Source organism: Neomonachus schauinslandi, chromosome 14, assembly GCF_002201575.2.
Source record: "Neomonachus schauinslandi chromosome 14, ASM220157v2, whole genome shotgun sequence".
In the NCBI taxonomy this organism is placed as follows: Eukaryota; Metazoa; Chordata; class Mammalia; order Carnivora; family Phocidae; genus Neomonachus; species Neomonachus schauinslandi.
The window spans coordinates 50,266,228-50,285,739 of record NC_058416.1 but is presented as its reverse complement, the minus strand read 5'-3'; the positions used below and the strand labels follow the sequence as shown (position 1 = coordinate 50,285,739).

At 37.0% G+C, this 19,512-nt stretch overlaps 1 protein-coding gene and 1 pseudogene across 1 annotated transcript in view; one reads left to right on the top strand and one right to left on the bottom strand.

Moving 5' to 3' along the window:
• The window catches only part of YES1 (YES proto-oncogene 1, Src family tyrosine kinase), a 75,194-nt gene that overhangs the window by 28,901 nt on the left and 26,781 nt on the right, over nt 1-19,512 (top strand). The window lies entirely within an intron of this gene.
• On the bottom strand, nt 12,039-17,004 carry LOC110576932 (annotated as a pseudogene).

Sequence of the window (19,512 nt, the reverse complement as noted above, 5' to 3'; positions counted from 1 at the left end):
GATTCCTGGACAGTGTTCCAGGGGCTGCCCAGCTAAAAGAGCCTCCTATAGTAAGTGGGTATTTTGGCAAAACTAGAACTAATCTTTCATTTTCACCCTTTGTTTCTGGAAGAGAATGCCTGCAGGTATATATGTAATAAGTTTTTATATTTTAGAAGATCTGAGAGACTTTTTCTGTTAATTTAAAAAGTAAACCATGTTCTCTTGCAGCAAATTGCTAGAAAGTCATTGCTTGTATTTGCCATTCTACTGTATAATTACCATTATTCTGTAGACTGTAGAAGAAAAAGGAGGCCTGTTTAAAAGCAAAATTGGTATTTACCATATCCATTTACCTAGTAGATATCCAAGCAATTATATTGGCATTGGTTTTGAATGAAGCAGGCTAAGAAAATTAAACAATAAACATTTAAGTATCTAATATATACCCAACCCATACTTTATTTATTGAGGACAGGATAGAATTTTCTTAATGAAAGTTGAAAATTAAATCTTAACATTTGGTAATTAAAGTTTTGAGCAGACGTTTAATTTGTATCAAATTCTAACAAAATAAACTACATGTAGTAATATATCATCTTGCTTGAGAAAGGATATTAGGTAGGAAAATAAGCCCAAAAAGGACAGTGTTTTAAAAGAACATGTTTAGGGGTACCTGGGTGGCTCAGTCCGTTGAGCGTCTGCCTTCGGCTCAGGTCGTGATCCCCGGGTCCTAGAATTGAATCCCTTGTCAGGCTCCCTGCCCAGTGCCGAGTCTTTTTCTCCCTCTCCCTCTGCCCCTCCCCCTGCTCGTGCTCCTGCTCTCTCTCTCAAATAAATAAAATCTTAAAAAAAAAAAACAAACATGTTTATTGTGTTCGCTTTGGCAGCACATATATTAAAAACATGTTTGTAACTTCTAAAATTCAAAACAAAATTTTTTGGAAAAAAGTGGTTTTTAGATATACATAATATGCACAAATTAAATTCTTGGATATCAATTAAAACTTATTAAAAAAAACTTTTTTCTTACTCCTATTACTAGAAATATTAGCTTGAGTATGAGAGCCATGTGTATAGCTTCTGCTAATTCCTGAGAAAAGGCTCGTGGTTGAACAGAATACAAGACCTGCACCAAGAGGTATCAAAGATCAGAAAGGCTCCTGTAACAGATTAAACTGATTTCTTCTTGCCTTACTTCCCAGCTCATCTCCAGCTATGCTCCCCTTCATGTGATTCATGTGACTTATTTTGGTTTTTGAAGCACATTTGACTACTCCTTGCTTGTTACTTCTATTGCTGAAAGCTTCCTCTCCTCTTCTGTATTAATTTCATGTGTATAATTGTATATTCAATTTATATGCCAATTAAACTTCAGTTTTAAATCTATTGGCTAAAACATACATTGAAACTCAGGGTATTGTTACAGCAAAAGCATGGTGGGAATAAAGTAAAAGTGGGAATTTGGGGAAAATTAAAAGACTTTCAGGTCAATTTTATAAACTTTCTAAAAATGTGTATCCAATTTCTCCTGCTCTTTAGTCTTAAAGTAATATCTAATTATTTACTGTGATTTGAAGGTATAAAATCTTGGTAAAGGACAGTAGTAGATAAAGTGTGAAAATCTGAGAGGATAAAAATTTTTAAGAGAGGGGGCGCCTGGGTGGCTCAGTTGGTTAAGTGTCTGCTTCAGCTCAGGTCATGATCTCAGGGTCCTGGGATCGAGCCCCGCATCGGGGGGGGGGGTCTCAGCTCAGTGGGGAGTCTGCTTCTCCATCTGTGCTCTCCCTCTCTCAAATAAACCTTTTTAAAAAACCTTTTTAAGATAGGTATAAAATCAGCTTATTTTTTCAAAAGTTGAGTGAATTTGTAGAGGGAATTATGCCTAATAAATATTTACATGTGTCTTTTTACCAACAAATTATTTTTAATAATTGCCTAAAGTGGCCAAAGATAATTAACTTTTACCTGATATCTTCATAATTCAGATCTGTTCCATGTTGAATATAATAATTTTTTTTAAATCTTGGGGCTTGGGGCGCCTGGGTGGCTCAGTTGGTTAAGTGACTGCCTTCGGCTCAGGTCATGATCCTGGAGTCCCGGGATCAAGTCCTGCATCGGGCTCCCTGCTCAGCAGGGAGTCTGCTTCTCCCTCTGACCCTCCCCCTCTCATGTGCTCTCTCTCTCTCTCATTCTCTCTCTCAAATAAATAAATAAAATCTTTAAAAAAAAATAAAATCTTGGGGCTTTACATTAAGTTGTGATTTTTATTACCCACAATTCCTAATGTAATACATTTTAAGTATTTTTTACAACTTTTTTTTTTTAAGATTTTATTTATTTGATAAAGAGCGCACAAGCAGAGGGGGAGCAGTGAGAGGGAGAAGCAGGCTCCCCGCTGAGCAGGGAGCTGACTCAGGGCTTGATCCCAAGACCCTGAGATCATTACCTGAACCAAAGGCAAATGCTTAACTGACTGAGCCACCCAGGTGCCCCTTCTTTACAATTCTTTACATATTTTTAAAATCAGGTCTTTCTTATGGCTGATCCTATGCCAGATTTCATTAAAGAAACCATAACCAGATTTCATTAAAGAAACCAAAGAGGAATTTAGAATGAATGGGCTTACTTTTTCTTTAAGGTCAATTGTTTATCTAAAATGAAAAAAAAAAAAGGTAGAACATTGCTGTCACTGAGCACTGCAAGCTCAGTTTTCCATTGCTCACATTTTCTGTTCTCCTTTGACTCTTGGAAAATTAAGTTCTTTGTTTGCTTTTACAAGACAAAGTGCACGCCCTTTAGTAGTCTGCTGTTTCCTCCTTTCCATTCTATGTTTTCTATTCTTTCCTAGTCCTGCCTGCCCTTTGTGCTTTATGCTAAAGGGAGGAGATTTAAAAGTGAAAGTTAAAGAAAAATCATCCCTTATGTTTATGGTCTATAGAGCACTGTGACCTGTAGAGAACTGATCATTTCATATCTTATGATAAATTATATAAATTTTTTTTTTTTTATTTCTTACAGATTTAAAGCTTAGTTGTAAACTGGAGCCATCTGCGCAAAATGCCAAACTAGGGCTCCCTCCACCCCACCACTGGATACAGCATATAATGTAATAATTGCTTAGCTTGCTAGAATTAGTTTACAGATACAGTGTACATTTAAATTTTTTTAAAGGTTCAAAAGTATGTTAAATTGAGAAATATTAATCACTATTACTAATAATAAAGCAATACGATCATGGTGCAGAGGTGTGGAGTACTGTTTTCAGTTAGACTTGGGGAGTGAAACTGACTGCCAATAGTGTTATCGTGTTTGTAACATTTTCTAAAGGGCTAATATTTAATAACTTATCAAAGAACAGAAAATGGTATACAGAAGGCTTCCCTAGAGGCTCTGTATGGGTTTTGGAAAGAAGGTAACCTAGAACTCAGACGACTCAGCCTCCTCTCCTTGAGCAAGTCAACCTTCCCAGGCTTCAAGTTCCTTATATGATGTAGAGATTATCCCTATTCTTTTTTTTTTTTTAAGATTTTATTTGACACAGAGAGAGAGCACAAGCAGGGGGAGTGGCAGGCAGAGGGAGAGGGAGAAGCAGGCTCCCTGAGGAGCAGGGAGCCCGATGCGGGGCTCGATCCCAGGACCCTGGGATCGTGACCTGAGCCGAAGGCAGTCGCTTAACCAACTGAGCCACCCAGGCACCCTATCCCTACTCTTTTGCTGGTAACATATTAGGATTATTATGGGATCAGATTAAGTAATAAAGTACTTTGGAAACAAAGCATTGTCAAAGTATAAAATATTATTAAAACGAAATACCTTAACACATGGTGCAGTGTGCTAATGATTGAGCTAGATGCATTAAGAAATATATCAAATTTGTTCCAGCTCTATTAGTCACACCGTTACAGAGCAGGTTCACTATAGGTAATTCTGATATATGACCATCTACATATATATAAAGTTGAAAACATTTTTATCTGACTTAGGTAATTGATAAGTTAGGAAATGGTTGGAAAACCTGCAAGTATTTATAGAACTCTTTCTATGCTTGGCCCTTTTGGGGGAAACAATTTGTTGGGTTGTTGGATAGAATTATTCAGAACCAAGTAATTTATTCTTTCAACAAAAATGAACTGAATGTCCATATATATAAAGTAGTTTGTGTTAATTAGAAGGAAATATAAGATCCTTGTGACAGGGGTGTCAGGGTGGCCGGGTGACTCAGTTAAACGCCTGACTCTTGATTTCAGCTCAGGTCATGATCTTGGGGTCGTGAGAACAAGCCCCGTGTTGGGCTCCACATCACAGGTCTGCCTGAGGTTTTCTTCCTCTCTCCCTCTGCCCCTCCCCCTACTCATGTGCACACTAGAACCCTCTCAATAAAGTCTTTAAAAAAAAGATCCTTGTGACATAAGCTCTGTTCCCTGTTGCTATTTATTCTGGCCTCCTCTTTCCTTTTATTTTATGTTATACTTCAGCACTGAACTACTTACGGTTTCAAAATCCACTTTGTTCTCTCTCGTCTGTGGGATTCTGAACATCCTGCTATTTCTGCCTAAAACACAGTCTCTGATTTGTGTAGTTAACTTCTTTTTTTTTTTAAGATTTTATTTATTTATTTGACACAAGAGACAGCGAGAGAAGGGAACACAAGCATGGGGAGTGGGAGAGGGAAGCAGGCTTCCCACGGAGCAGGGAGCCTGATGCGGGGCTCGATCCCAGGACTCTGGGATCATGACCTAAGCCAAAGGCAAATGCTTAATGACTGAGCCACCCAGGTACCCCTGTGTAGTTAACTTCTAATTGGCCTTTTTATCTTCCCCAGCCCATAAGCCTGTGTTTTGGAAGTTTAAGTGATGGGAAAAGCAGGTTAGGAAAGTAAATTGGGGAAGTTAACCTGGAATACCTTAATAAATCTTTATAAAGTCTTTATAAATCTTTACTTTGTAAAGATTATTAGGTAGTCAACATGTTAGAACCTCTTTTGGTAGAATTAGAGGTTGAGAATCACCATAAATTGCAGATTATGAAGCAGAATTGTAGAAATGGAGGTGATCTGAAGACAGACGAAACAAGCATGCATTCATATGTTCTTAGCTTTGTTCTAGGAGACATAGGTGAAGGGGATAAAAATGTCACTCCTCTGGTATTTAGAAAATACAGAGAATGCGTATAGATTATAAAAAAAAAAAGACAACCCTATAGAAAAGGGAACAAGTGTCTCGAACAGACATTTCACAAAGGAGACTGGCCAATGAACATGTAAAGGTGCTCACTTTATTAGTAATTGTGAGTGTAAAGTTCAAATCACAATGAGAGACTACTACATGTCCGCCAGACGATTGAAAATGTCAAGTACTAGTGAAGATGTGAAGCAATGGTAACTCTCATACTTTGCTGTTGGGAGTATAAACTGGTACAGCCACCCTGGAAAACTGTTCAGCAGTGTATACTCTGACCCAGCAATCTACTGCAAGGTGTATTTCCAGTAGAATGGTTGCTGGCAGTACATTTCTTGATCTGAGTGATGAGTTACATTGGTATTCAGTTTCTGCTAATTCATTGAGGTGTACATTTGTTATGTTTACTTTTCTGTGCATGTGTTATACTTTAATAATTTTTTTTTTTCAATTTTCCTATTCTTATATTCTGGAGAGGGGAGCCATCATTATCAAAATCATCACCATGAATGAGTAATATATGCCAGGTACTGTTTTAGGTGCATTACAGATAACTCATTTAGCCCTCAACAACTCTAGGAGGCTTACTTTTAGTATCCCCATTTTGTTGAGGAAACTGAGGCACAGAAAGGTTGAGTAACTTGCCAAAGCTGACACAGCTAAGTGGTGGACCCAGACTTTGAACCCAGATATTTTGTCTCTAAAGTCTGTGCTCTTAACTACTATGCTGTACATCCAATAAACAAACAAAACAGTCTGTGCACTTAACCCTTATGCTTTATATGGTGATAAATGGCATCAAGAAAAATAAACCAGGTTAAAGGAGAATAGGCAGTGTTCTAGGGAGTGTTGTATTGCTGCTTCATATAGGTTAGTCAGAGATGGTGTCATTGAGAAGGTGACAGCACAAAGACTTAAAGAAGCTGAGGCATAAGCTATGCAGGTATCTGGTAAGAGCTTTCCAGGCAGAGAGAGGAAAGTGCAGTGGTCTGAGATGGCCCATCTGAAGGATAGGAAGAAGTCTGTGGCAGAACTGGGGCAAGTAAGTAGTAGGAGATGAGGTTAGAGAAGTAACTGGGGCTACATAGTAGGCGGAGGACTAGGGGGGTTGTGTCCTAGAAACCAGGTGGAAAGCATTTTTAGAAAAAGAGATGATCCCTGTGTCCAGTGTGGCTGACAGCTCAAGTAAGATGAGGGCTGAAAATTGACTATTGGATTAGCAATGTGGAGTTAATTGGGGACCTTAATTGCAGTTTTAATGTAGTGGAAGCAGCAAGCACAGTCAGAAATCCAAAAACTTTAGACTACATTTTAAGCAAGTATGAGAAATGTAGGGAAGTTGGAATAAATTTTGCTAAAATAAAGTTGGTAAAGAATGGTAAAATTGGTAAGGAATGGTAAAGTTGGTAAAAAAATAAAGGTGGTAAAGTTGAAACAGACAGGATTATCAAAGGCCAAAGGTTTGAAGAAAGAGAATGCCTGAGTATCTGAAATATCTGGTAGCATTTCTTGTTGTCACTACTTTAATCCTTTATTTCCTACAGGAACTTGAAACAAAAGACAAATGTAATGGCCCTGGTTTTCAAGTACAATAATTTACATTCTTTTGGGGGATGACAGGACAGCCATATGAGAAATAGTAAAGGGACCATTTTACTTCTCTGCTCCTGAGAACTTGCCTCATCAACAAAACTCTTGATATTTTAGTTCCACATTTTTTCTTGCCCATTATCCAGGGAAGATGAGAAAGTAGTTCAGGTGTGATGAGGAATCAAGGTAAAACTTTGCATATACATTTGACCCTTGAACAGTCAAAAATTCATGTATAACTTTTGACTCCCCCAAAACTTAACGACTAGTAGTCTACTATTAACCAGGAGCCTTAACAATAACAGAAATAATCAATCAACACATATTTTGTATGTTACATGTATTAAACGCTGCATTCTTACAGTAAAGAAAAAAGAAAATGTTAAGAAAATCATAAGGAAGAGAAAGTATGTACAGTACTGTAAAAAATCTGTGTATAAGTAGACCTGCGTAATCAAACTTGTTCAAGAGTTAACTCTATTGGGGCGCCTGGGTGGCTTAGATGGTTAAGTGTCTGCCTTCGGCTCAGGTCATGATCCCAGGGTCCTGGGATGGAGCCCCACATCGGGCTCCTGGCTCAGCGGGGAGTCTGCTTCTCCCTCTCCCTCCGCCTCCCCCACTGCTCATGCTCTCTCTCTCTCTCTCTCTTTGTGGCTCAAATGAATAAATAAAATGTTTAAAAAAAATCAACTGTATTAACCTGATTCTAACACAAATTTATTTCAGTTTGAAAGGTTTTCACTTTAAGTACATTTTGCTAAAATGGGCATCCATATAGCTAAAAGCAAGAACTTACACTAAACAGAACAGACGTGATGGTACCTTCTAGACTCACAGTCTCTTAAGGAGAACCACGGGGTGAGCACCTGATGGCCAAACCATAACTGGTCAGCAAGTTAGGGCTTTTGCTTTTACTCTCCTTCATATCAGTGTAAACTCAGAAATAGGCAAATCAGGCAGTGGCTGTGGGAAATTGCAGGAACCTGGAGTAGACCACAAATGAATCAAAATTATAAGAAGAAGTTATGAGGTAGGGAACAGCTATCCCAGCAGAGCAAATAGTTGATTAAAGCATCAGGAATACTGAAATAGAGATGCTGAATCCACATATGGTAGGGAAGTAATAAGCTCCTAGCAATAAAGCAGTGATAACCTACTGTCAAGATACCCATTCAAACTGAAACAACAGCCTTTTGGGATTAATCTGTATGATCAGATTGTTCTATAGTTTCTGACTTTTAATGAGATTTTTAACTTCTCCCCATTACTATTTTTTTTCTTTAGAATAAAACCCCTTCTTGAGTTCAAAACAGCCTGCCGAGCATTAAGCTATAAATTTTAGACTTACCATGTGGGCACATAAGGAAATGATACTTATTTAAAAATTATTTTCTTTCTTGAAAAATTTGTTTTTAAGATTTTATTTATTTGACAGAGAGAGACACAGCAAGAGAGGGAACACAAGCAGGGGGAGTGGGAGAGGGATAAGCAGGCTTCCCACTGAGCAAGGAGCCCGATGCGGGGCTCGATCCCAGGACCCTGGGATCATGACCTGAGCCTAAGACAGACGTTTAACGACTGAGCCACCCAGGCATCCCCTTTCTTGAAATTAAAAGGAAAATCCCACAGAGTACTTTTAACCAATTACAGTAAAACACTTAAAATGTTCATTTGTTTGAAAGTGATCATTATTAAAGAATAAATCTGTTATATAAACTGAAGTACAAATTTATTTAGAAATTAATACTCTCTGCACTTTAATGACCTTAAAACCAGGGAATGAAATGTTTTTTTTCTAGGGATTAATTTTTACGAACATTAAAAACTGAAAATCTGAACAAAATATATTAAACAACTGTTTTCAGATGTTGGACAACAGCAGTGCAGGACTGTGATCCCTGAAATAAGGAAAACAAGTCAGCTGTATGGTCACCTAATCACCCCAACTTCCTGCCTAGAGGCACAGTCTGAATTACAGAGCAGAGAGAGGAATCTTGGGCAAAGGACAGTGGTCTCAACAAGTTGAGGAGACAGAGATCAGAATTCGTGGAGGCTGAGGCAGTTGAAAGTTACAGGGCAAAATTCCAAAAGAAGGACACTATGTAGGAAAATAATTCTAAAAGCTTCTGTAGGAGTCTGTCTGACTTTATTTTTCTCTGAATTCTGGAACATGTGTGTAGAATGAAACTATAAAGCCAGGCAAAGGTTGACCAGGTTGATATGAGCTAATAGCCCTTTGAGGTCATAGACGGTAGGGAGGCATTTGAGTTTTTTCTAGCTAGCAAAGTCCTTGTTGATCATTCAGAACTTTTAATAGAAACGCCCAAGGGCTGTGGTACTAAAGTACGTTAATAAAGAAACATTATGAACAACTTTATGCTAATATAAATTTAATAATTTGGATAATTAGACAAATCTCAAAAGCTATAAGTTACCAAAGTGTAACAGAAATGGAGAATGTGAGTAGCCCTGTATGTTATAGATATTGAATTGGTAATTTATTTCACTTAGCATAATACCTTCTAGGTCTATCCATGTTGTTGCAGATGTCAAAATCTCATTCGTTTTTGTGACTGAGTAATATTCCAGTGTGTGTGTATCTATCACATCTTTATCCATTTATTTAAAAAAAATTTTTAAGTAGGCTCCACACCCATCATGGAGTCCAACATGGGGTTGAACTCATGATCCTGAGATCAAGACTCTGAGATCAAGACCTGAGATCAAGAGTCAGATGCTCAACTGACTGAGCTACCCAGGCACCCCTATCCGTTTTATCTATTAATGGACACTTAGGTTGCTTCTGTATCTTGGCTATTGTAAATAATGTTGCAGTAAACATAAGGGTGCATGTAGCTTTCTGAATTAGTGTTTGTTTTCTTTGGGTAAATACCCAGTAGTGGAAAAAGTAGATCACATAGTTCTATTTTTAAGTTTTAGAGGGACCTCCATACTGTTTTCCACAGTGGCTGCACCAATTTCCATTACCACCAACAGTGCATAAGGGTTCCTTTTCTCTACATTTTCACCAATACTTGTTATTTCTTTATGATTTAATCATTCTGACTGCTGAGAGGTGATATCTCATTGTGGTTTTGAATTTGCCTTTTCCTGATGACTAGTGATGTTGAACATCTTTTCATGTGTCTTCTGTCTTCTCATGTGTGTGTCTTCTTTGGAAAAATGTCTACTCAGTTCTTCTGCCCATTTGTCAACCACATTTTTGTTATTTTGGTGTTGATTTGTGTTAAGTTCTTTATATATTTTGGGTACTAACCCCTTATCAGATATATAACTTGCAAATATCCTCTTCCATTCACTGGGTTGCCTTTTTATTTTGTTGATGGTTTCCTTTGCCGTGCAAAAAAGCTTTTTATTTTGGTGTAGTCCCAATAGTTTATGTTTACTTTTGTTTCCCTTGCAGGAGACCTATCCAAAAATATGTTGCTAGGGCTGATGTCAAAGAGATTACTGCTTGTGTTGTTTTTGTTTTAGGGTTTTTATGGTTTCAGGTCTCACATTTAGGTTTTTAATACATTTTGAGTTTGGTTTTGTTTTTTGTTTTCATTTTTGAGGTTTTTTTTTTTTTCTAGAGTATAAGTGGTCCAGTTTTATTCTTTTGCATGAAGCTGTCCAGTTTTCCCAACACCCTTTATTGAAAGACTTTATTGAAAGACTGTCTTTTCCTCCTTTGTCATAGATCAATTGACCATATAAGCATGGGTTTATTTTTGGGCTCTCTCTTCTATTCCATTGACCAATGGGTTTGTTTATGTACCAGTACCATACTGTTTTGATTACTATAACTCTGTAGTATATCTTGAAATCTGGGATTATGATACCTCAGCTTTGTTGTTCTTTCTCAAGATTGCTTTGGCCATTTAGGTCTTTTGTAGTTCCATCCAACAAATATTAGGATTCTAATTCTGTCAAAAATGCTATTGGTATTTTGATAGGGATTGCATTGAATCTGTAGATTGCTTTGGGTATTACAGACATTTTACCAATATTCTTCTAATCCATGAATATGGTATACCTTTCCATGTGTGTTGCCTTCAATTCTTTTCATCAGTGTTTTATAGTTTTCAATGTACAGGTCTTTTACTTCTTAGGGTAAATTTATTCCTAGTTCGTTCTTTCTCTCCCTTTCTTTCTTTCTTTCTTTCGTGTAATTGTAAAAGGGATTGTTTTCTTAATTTCTCTTTATGCTGTTACTAGTGTGTAGAAATGCAACAGATTTCTGTATATTAAATTTATATCTTGCAACTTTACTAAATTCGTTTAGTCAATAGTTTTTTGGTGGAGTCTTTTATTTTTTTTATTTTTTAAAGAATTTATTTATTTGACACAGAGAGAGACAGCAAGAGAGGGAACACAAGCAGGAGGAGTGGGAGAGGGAGAAGCAGGCTTCCCGCCGAGCAGAGAGCCCAATGCAGGGCTCAATCCCAGGACTCTGGGATCATGACCTGAGCCGAAGGCAGACGCTTAACGATTGAGCCACTCAGGTGCCCCTGGTGGAGTCTTTTAGATTATATATCATATCATGTCATCTGCAAATAGTGACAGTTTTACTTCCTCCTTGCCAATTTGGATGTATTTTATTTCTTTTCTTCTTTTTTTTCTTTGATTACTGTGGGTAGGACTTCAAGTACTGTGTTGAATAAAAATGGTGAGACATGGACATCCTTGTCTTGTTCCTGATGTTAGAGGAAAAGCTGTCAATGTTTTCACCATTGAGTATGATGCTGGCTGTGGGTTTTTCTTATATGGCCTTTATTATGTTGAGGTATGTTCCCTCAAACCCACTTTGTTGAGAGTTTTTTTTTATCATGAATGGATGTGGTATTTAGATTCTTTTTCTGCATCTATTGAGATGATCATATGATTTTTATCCTTCATTTGGTTACTGTTGTGTGTCACATTGATAATTTGCAAATATTGAACCATCCTTGCATCCCTGGAATAAATCCTACTTGATTATGGTGAAAGATCCTTTTAGTGTATTGTTGAATGAGATTTGCTAATAATTTGTTGAGGATTTTGCATCTATGTTTATCAGGGATATTGGCCTGTGGCCTTTTTTTCCCTAGTGTCTTTGTCTGGTTATGGTATCAGGGTAATGCTGGCATTGTGGAATTTGTTTGGAAGCTTTCCTTCCTCTTCTATTTTTGGAATAGTTTGAGAATAATACATATTAACTCTTTTTTTTTTTTTTTGAAGTATAATTGCCATTTTTTTTTTTTTTTCCTGGAGAACAGCTTTTCTTCAGTTCTTAAGGATTTTAGTGCCTTACGTGGGCTTTGGTGGAGATCGTGGGGCAGCACCCGTAGGTCTAAATCAGGGTGGGGTGTTCAGTCCTTCCGTGCTTCACAGGAGCAATCCCTGACCACCTTGCTGTGAATGGCACAAGTCATGCAATAATATAGTTTCACATACAGCTTGGGGGGAACATAGACATCGAAGACAGTCGCTTCAGAAATGTCCCTGATGGCGATGGCCTCTACTGGGGTCTGAATAATGAACTTCTTAATGGCCTTGTTCTTGGGCACTCAACGGGCACGGTTGGTACAGTGAATAGGCCCCATGTAGCTTCAGTCCTTTTTGGCATGACCATTATTCTTCTCTCCTTGGTCATCTTGGAAGCAGGACCCTAGAGAGCTAAATATTAACTCTTCTTAAATGTTTGGTAGAATTCTCCTGTAAATCTATCTGGCCCCGAACTTTTGTTTGTTGGGAGTTTTCTGATTACCATTTCAATTTTGTTACTAGTAATCAGTCTGTTCATATGATTCAGTTTTGAAGATGGAATATTTTTAGGAATTTATCCATTTCTTCTTGGTTTTTCAATTTATTTGCATATAATTTTTCATAGTTTCTTACAATCCTTTGTACATCTGTGGTGTCAGTTGTTACTTCTCTTTCATTTGATTTTATTCATTTGTGTGCCCTCTGTCTCCCTCTTTTCTGTCTCTCTTTCTCTTTTTATGTCTCTGTCTTTTTTTTTTTTAAGGTGTGTCTAACAAAAGGTTTGTCAATTTTACCTTTTCACAGAACCAACTCTTGGTGTCATTTACCTTTTCTATTGTTTTTTAGTCTCCATATCACTTATTTCTGCTCTGATCTTTATGATTTCCTTCCTTCTTCTAACTTTGGGCTTTGTTCTTTTTATAGTTTCTTTAAATACAAGATTAGGGGTTTTTTGTTTTTAAGATTTTTCTTGTTTCTTATAGTAGGCCAGGATTATTATAAATTTCCCACTTAGAACTGTTTTCACTGAGTCCCAAAGATTTTAGACTGGTTTGTTTTTATTTTCATTTGTCTCCATGGATATTTTTATATCCTCTCTGGTTTCTTCATTGACCCATTTGTTGTTTAGTAGTGTGTTGTTTAGCTTCCACGTGTTTGTTCTTTTCCATTTTTTTTCCTTGTAATTGATTTTTAATTTCATACCATTGTAATTGGAAAAGATGCTTGATATGATTTCAGTTTTCTTAAATTTATTGAGACTTGTTCTGTGGCCTAACATGACTTATCCTGGAGAATGTTCCATGTGTACTTGAAAATGTGTATTCTGGGTTTTTTTTTGGATGGAATATTCTGTACATATCTGTTAAGTCCATCTAGTTTAATGTGACGTTCAAAGGCACTGTTTCCTCATTGATTTTCTGACAGGATGATCTCTGCATTGATGTAGGTGGGATATTAAAGTGCCCTAATATTATTCTAGTTAGTGTCAGTCTCCTTTATGTCTATTAATATTTGCTTTATGTATTTAGGTGCTCCAGTGTTGGGTGCATATTTACAATTGTTATATCCTCATGTTGGATTGATCCCTTTGGCATTAGGTAATGCCTCCTTTGCCTCTTGTTAGAGTCTTTTTTTTTTTTTTTTTAAGACTATGTCCTCATTTTTTTTTTTTTTTTTTAAGATTTAATTTCTTTGAGAAAGAGAGAGAGCACAGAGGGAGAGTGAGAGGGAGAAGCAGACTCCCCACTGAGCAGGGAGCCAGATGTGGGGCTCGTTCCCAGGACCCTGAGATCATGACCCAAGCCGAAGGCAGACATTTAACTGCCTGAGCCACCCAGCTGCCCCTACAGTCTTTTTTTTAAAAAGTCTGGTTTGTCTGATACAAGTATTGTTACCCTGGCCTCCTTTTTTGCTCTTATTTGCATGGAATATCCTTTTCCATCCCTTTACTTTCAGTCTATTGTGTCTTTAGGTTTGAAGTATATCTCTTATAGGTAGGTAGCATAGATGGGTCTTGGTTTTTTTTTAATCCATTCTGTCACCTTATGTCTTTTGATTGGAGCATTTAAACCATTTACATATTTACATTTAAAGTAACTATTGATAGGTAAATACTTATTGCCATTTTGTTAATTGTTTTCTAATTGTTTTTGTAATGCTGTTTCTTCTCTTGCTGTTTTTCCTTGCAGTTGATTTTCCTTAGTGTTATGCTTAGCTTTCTTTCCCTATATTTTTTGTTTATCTATTATAGGTTTTTGGTTACCATGAGGTTCATACATATGGCGGGTTTTTGAGAGGGAAAAGAAAGACTTAGAAGTGTTGAGAATGTGGAACAACTGGAATTCACATTTAGTGCTTGTGAGGATACAAAATGGTACAGCTGCTATGGAAAACGGTTCAGCAGCTTCTTATGGTAAAGGGTATGCCTAACTTTATATGACCAAGTGGTTCCATTCTTTGGTATTTATGGTGGTGGAGTATGAGCTGTGTACCCACACAAAGTCTTATACAGGAATGTTCATAGCTACTTTATTATATTAGCCCCAAAGTGGAACAACCCATATACTCATCAACAGGTGAATGGATAAACAAATAATGGTATATTTATATAGTGGAATTCTATTTAGAAATAAAAATTAGTGAACTACTTATCTATGCAGCAACATGGAAGTATCTGAGACAGACAGTGCTTGGGGGGTGGGGAAGCCAGATGCAAGAAACTACATATAGTATGAATCTATTTATGTCAAGCTCTAAAACTGGTAAATCTTGAGTTAGAGAAAACAAATTAGTGGGTTGCCTAGGGCTGGGATTGGGACTAATAGGAAAAGGGTACAAACGAACCTTTTGTAGATGACTGAAATGTCCTATATGGTGATTGTATTATTGGTTGCACAGTTAAAAACATTTGCTGTAAGTCATTGAACTGTATGCTTTAAATGGGTGCATTTTATTGTATGTAAATTACACTTCAAAGGATTTTAAAAATATTTTAGGAAAAATTTCTAATAGTGTCTAAGAGAAGAAATTTCCATAATTTTAAGTATGTATTTCTCAAAAAGTCTTAAAATAGCAGTAGTATTCAAAATAAGAGTTAAAGTGTTTCAGCAAATATTCATGTACATTATACTCTATCAAATATCAGTATGAAATAGTTTGCTTAGAATTTTAATTTTATCTTTCTAGGGTATGAGATTTACAATTTTAAGATCTCTCAGATTTCTGTAAACACTTTGAAAGAAGTTTGGGATCTATTTTTGTCAGTGTATTGAATCCTGACAGATTGAAAGGGATTAATATATTAACTCTTGTCCTGTGATTTATCATTTAAGATCCTTCCAGCTGCAAGTTAACAGAGAACCAGACTAAAACTGACTTACACAGTAGATATTTCACATAAGATTTCTGGAACTAAAGTGTGTTCTAGGATTATAGTAGGGTTTTACAGTTCAGTACCTGACCAATATCATGAAGGACCCAAGTTCCTTTATCTTTCTGCCTTACCATTCTTGCTATGTTGGTATCCTCCTTTCAGATGAGTGCTTTGTCATTCCTGGATGGTTGTCTCAGATTTAGGCATCATAGATGATAACATTGAGGGAAGGAAAATGGAATATTCCTGTTTTGTATTCTTTTTTATAAGTGAGGAAGACTTCCAAAAAGCCCATGATCATGGCTTACCCAGTTAATTGGAGAAAGGGATAAGAGCACACTAGTAGCTTGAATCAAACATTATTTACAACCTAGGGTTGGACAGATGAAGGATGTGAGGGCGATCTGGCTGCGACATCTGTCACCCCATTGATCGCCAGGGTTGATTCGGCTGATCTGGCTGGCTAGGTGGGTGTCCCCTTCCTCCCTCACCGCTCCATGTGCGTCCCTCCCAAAGCTGCGTGCTTGGTCAAAGAGGACGACCTTCCCCGATAGTGGAGGACTGTTCTTCGGTCAAGGGTATACGAGTAGCTGCGCTCCCCTGCTAGACCCTCCAAACAAGCTCTCAAGGGTTGGACAGATGAAGAAATTGGCAAATAGGAGGAAGGTAAACAAAGTCAGATAATCATTTTTTATTAAAGTAGGGAGGAGAATGGCTGAGTAACCCAAGGGTTTGCTGTATTAGATTACACTGCGACTCTGAAGGACAGGTTTAGTGAACTAGACAAAGAAATAGAAAACATCTTGATAGAAGTGTATGTCCCCAATTTATGAAAGTGTTGCATTCCAAAAATTCTCCATATATTCATGGCCTAGTCATTAATTTATTACTCAACTTAATGCAGTATAGCTTTTATCTTCATGACACTGTAGTCACCAGTGAGCTCCTAATTACCAATCACCTGGCCTTTTAAAATCAGTTGAGGGGCGTCTGGGTGGCTCAGTCCTTAAGCATCTGCCTTCGGCTCAGGTCATGATCCCAAGGTCCTGAGATTGAGCTGCACATCGGGCTCCCTGCTCAGCGGGAAGCCTGCTTCTCCCTCTCACACTCCCCCTGCTTGTGTTGTGTCTCTCTGTCAAATAAGTAAATAAAATCCTTAAAAAATAAATAAATAAAATCAGTTGAAATACTACTTGACTTCATTTTGGTCTGTAGCATTATTAGCCATTTTCTTCTTTCTTTTTTTATAAAATACATCAAGCAAAGATTTATATATCTATTACCTACATTTAATACATTATCATTTCCCTATTTGCTTCATGTTTCTTTTAAGAAAAAAATAATGCCACAGATACAGTTGAAACCTCGCCCCATTCCACTATCTTGAGGTTGATGATTATCTTTTCCAACCATGTTTTTATATTTATGGTAGTACTCCCAACTCTAATTGCTGCTTCCTAATTTCTTTGCCTGTGTATCCGTTATCTGTAGGTATCCTGCACCATTGTATTAATTCTTCATACTCCTCTAAATCTGTACCTTGTGAAAATGTTTTTACTTTTGCTGGTTTCTGCTTTTTGCTGGTTTCTGCCTTTTGCTGACATCTTACCAATCCTCTACAAGACTTTTCAACATGATGCCCCAAAGGCACCTAAAACTAACATCTGAATGAACTCATGTCCAGAAATACCTGCTTCTCTCTTCTCTACCTCAGTTATGGTATTACTCTACACCCAGTTCAAACTAGAAACTTTGGAGTCATCCATCCCATAACACACACATCATAATTCTTCTAAAGTGTTCAGTAAATACTGGGGAATGAATAAATGACTCCTTTTTCTTCATATCTCCTTTACCTATACCCAACTGATCATCCACACTTCAGTATTCTACTTATATTTACTTCCTTAGTAATTTCCCCTAATCTTTGGCTCCATGGTGTTTCTGCTTCTGTCCTTTCTTATATGGGGTAGTGCAGGTTTATAACTTGAATAACTGCCATTCTTCCTTTCTTGCTGTTCTGTAATTCATACTTCTACCACAGTTATTTTTAAACACATTTTCTCCTGCTGTTCACTTTTTAAAAGTCTTAAATAACTCCCAGTGCTCACGAGATAAAATCTAAAATAATTCCCTGTATGTGTAAATTGTCCTCTACCTTTAGCCTCTGTCCCACGATCTCATAGATACCCCCCCTTTATATTCCTGTCACAGAGAAAGTTTTCTGTTCCCTAAACACCCAATGCTTTTCAAACATCTAAGCCATTGTGCACACTTTTTATTATTCCTGGAATATCCTATTTCCTCTTCCCAAAATCTCCAGCTCTTAAAGACCTAGCTCAGATGCCACTGTTTTGCAAAATTTATTTCCCCAAGCACTCAAGGCAGAGCATATAACTTCTTTTGTAGTCTCGGGGTGTTTTATACATACCTCAACTCCAGCATTTTTCACATTTTACAATACTGTACCTGTTTCCTACATTTGTGTGCTTTTTTTTTAAATCAAAGGGTCCATTTCTTGACATTTCCAGCTCTTCTTAGTGTCTAATAAGTATATGTTAATAAATATATATGTGTATGTTAGTAGTGTGAAACTTGGAAGACGCTTTCCCTTATAACTTAAAAAAAAAGTTTTTAAAAAGATTTTATTTATTTTATTTATTTGTCAGAAAGAGTAGGAGCACAAGCAGGGGGGAGTGGCAGGTAGAGGGAGAAGCAGGCTCCCTGCTGAGCAAGGAGCCCAATGTGGGACTTGAATTCAGGACGCTGGGATCATGACCTGAGCTGAATGCAGACCAACTGAGCCACCCAGGTGTCCCCACATAAAACTGTTTTAAATGATGTTATGTTTCTAGGACACCCCATAAAAATCTTTTTAACTCATGTTGCACCTGAAGTTTAAAAAATGTAAATCATGCCCTACATTTGTAATAACATTTCTGAAGGAGATGGGCAGCAGTTTCCTTTTCTCCACATCCTTGTCAGCTCTTACTTCTTTTTGTTACCATTTTGACTGCTAGGAGGTGATATCTCATTGTGGTTTTGAATTTGCCTTTTCCTGATGACTAGTGATGTTGAACATCTTTTCATGTGTCTTCTGTCTTCTCATGTGTGTGTCTTCTTTGGAAAAATGTCTACTCAGTTCTTCTGCCCATTTGTCAACCACATTTTTGTTATTTTGGTGTTGATTTGTGTAAGTTCTTTATATATTTTGGGTACTAACCCCTTATCAGATATATAACTTGCAAATATCCTCTTCCATTCACTGGGTTGCCTTTTTATTTTGTTGATGGTTTCCTTTGCCGTGCAAAAAAGCTTTTTATTTTGGTGTAGTCCCAATAGTTTATGTTTACTTTTGTTTCCCTTGCAGGAGACCTATCCAAAAATATGTTGCTAGGGCTGATGTCAAAGAGATTACTGCTTGTGTTGTTTTTGTTTTAGGGTTTTTATGGTTTCAGGTCTCACATTTAGGTTTTTAATACATTTTGAGTTTGGTTTTGGGTTTTTTTGGTTTTTTTGAGGGTGTTTTTTGTTTTTTTTTTTTTGTATAGTATAAGTGGTCCAGTTTTATTCTTTTGCATGGAGCTGTCCAGTTTTCCCAACACCCTTTATTGAAAGACTGTCTTTTCCCCATTATATATTCTTTCTTTCTTTGTCATAGATCAATTGACCATTAAGCATGGGTTTATTTTTGGGCTCTCTCTTCTATTCCATTGACCAATGGGTTTGTTTATGTGCCAGTACCATACTGTTTTGATTACTATAACTCTGTAGTATATCTTGAAATCTGGGATTATGATACCTCAGCTTTGTTGTTCTTTCTCAAGATTGCTTTGGCCATTTAGGTCTTTTGTAGTTCCATCCAACAAATATTAGGATTCTAATTCTGTCAAAAATGCTATTGGTATTTTGATAGGGATTGCATTGAATCTGTAGATTGCTTTGGGTATTATAGACATTTTACTAATATTAATTCTTCTAATCCATGAACATGGTATACCTTTCCATGTGTGTTGCCTTCAGTTCCTTTCATCAGTGTTTTATAGTTTTCAATGTACAGGTCTTTTACTTCTTAGGGTAAATTTATTCCTAGTTATTTATTTACTTATTTATTTATTTAGTGTAATTGTAAAAGGGATTGTT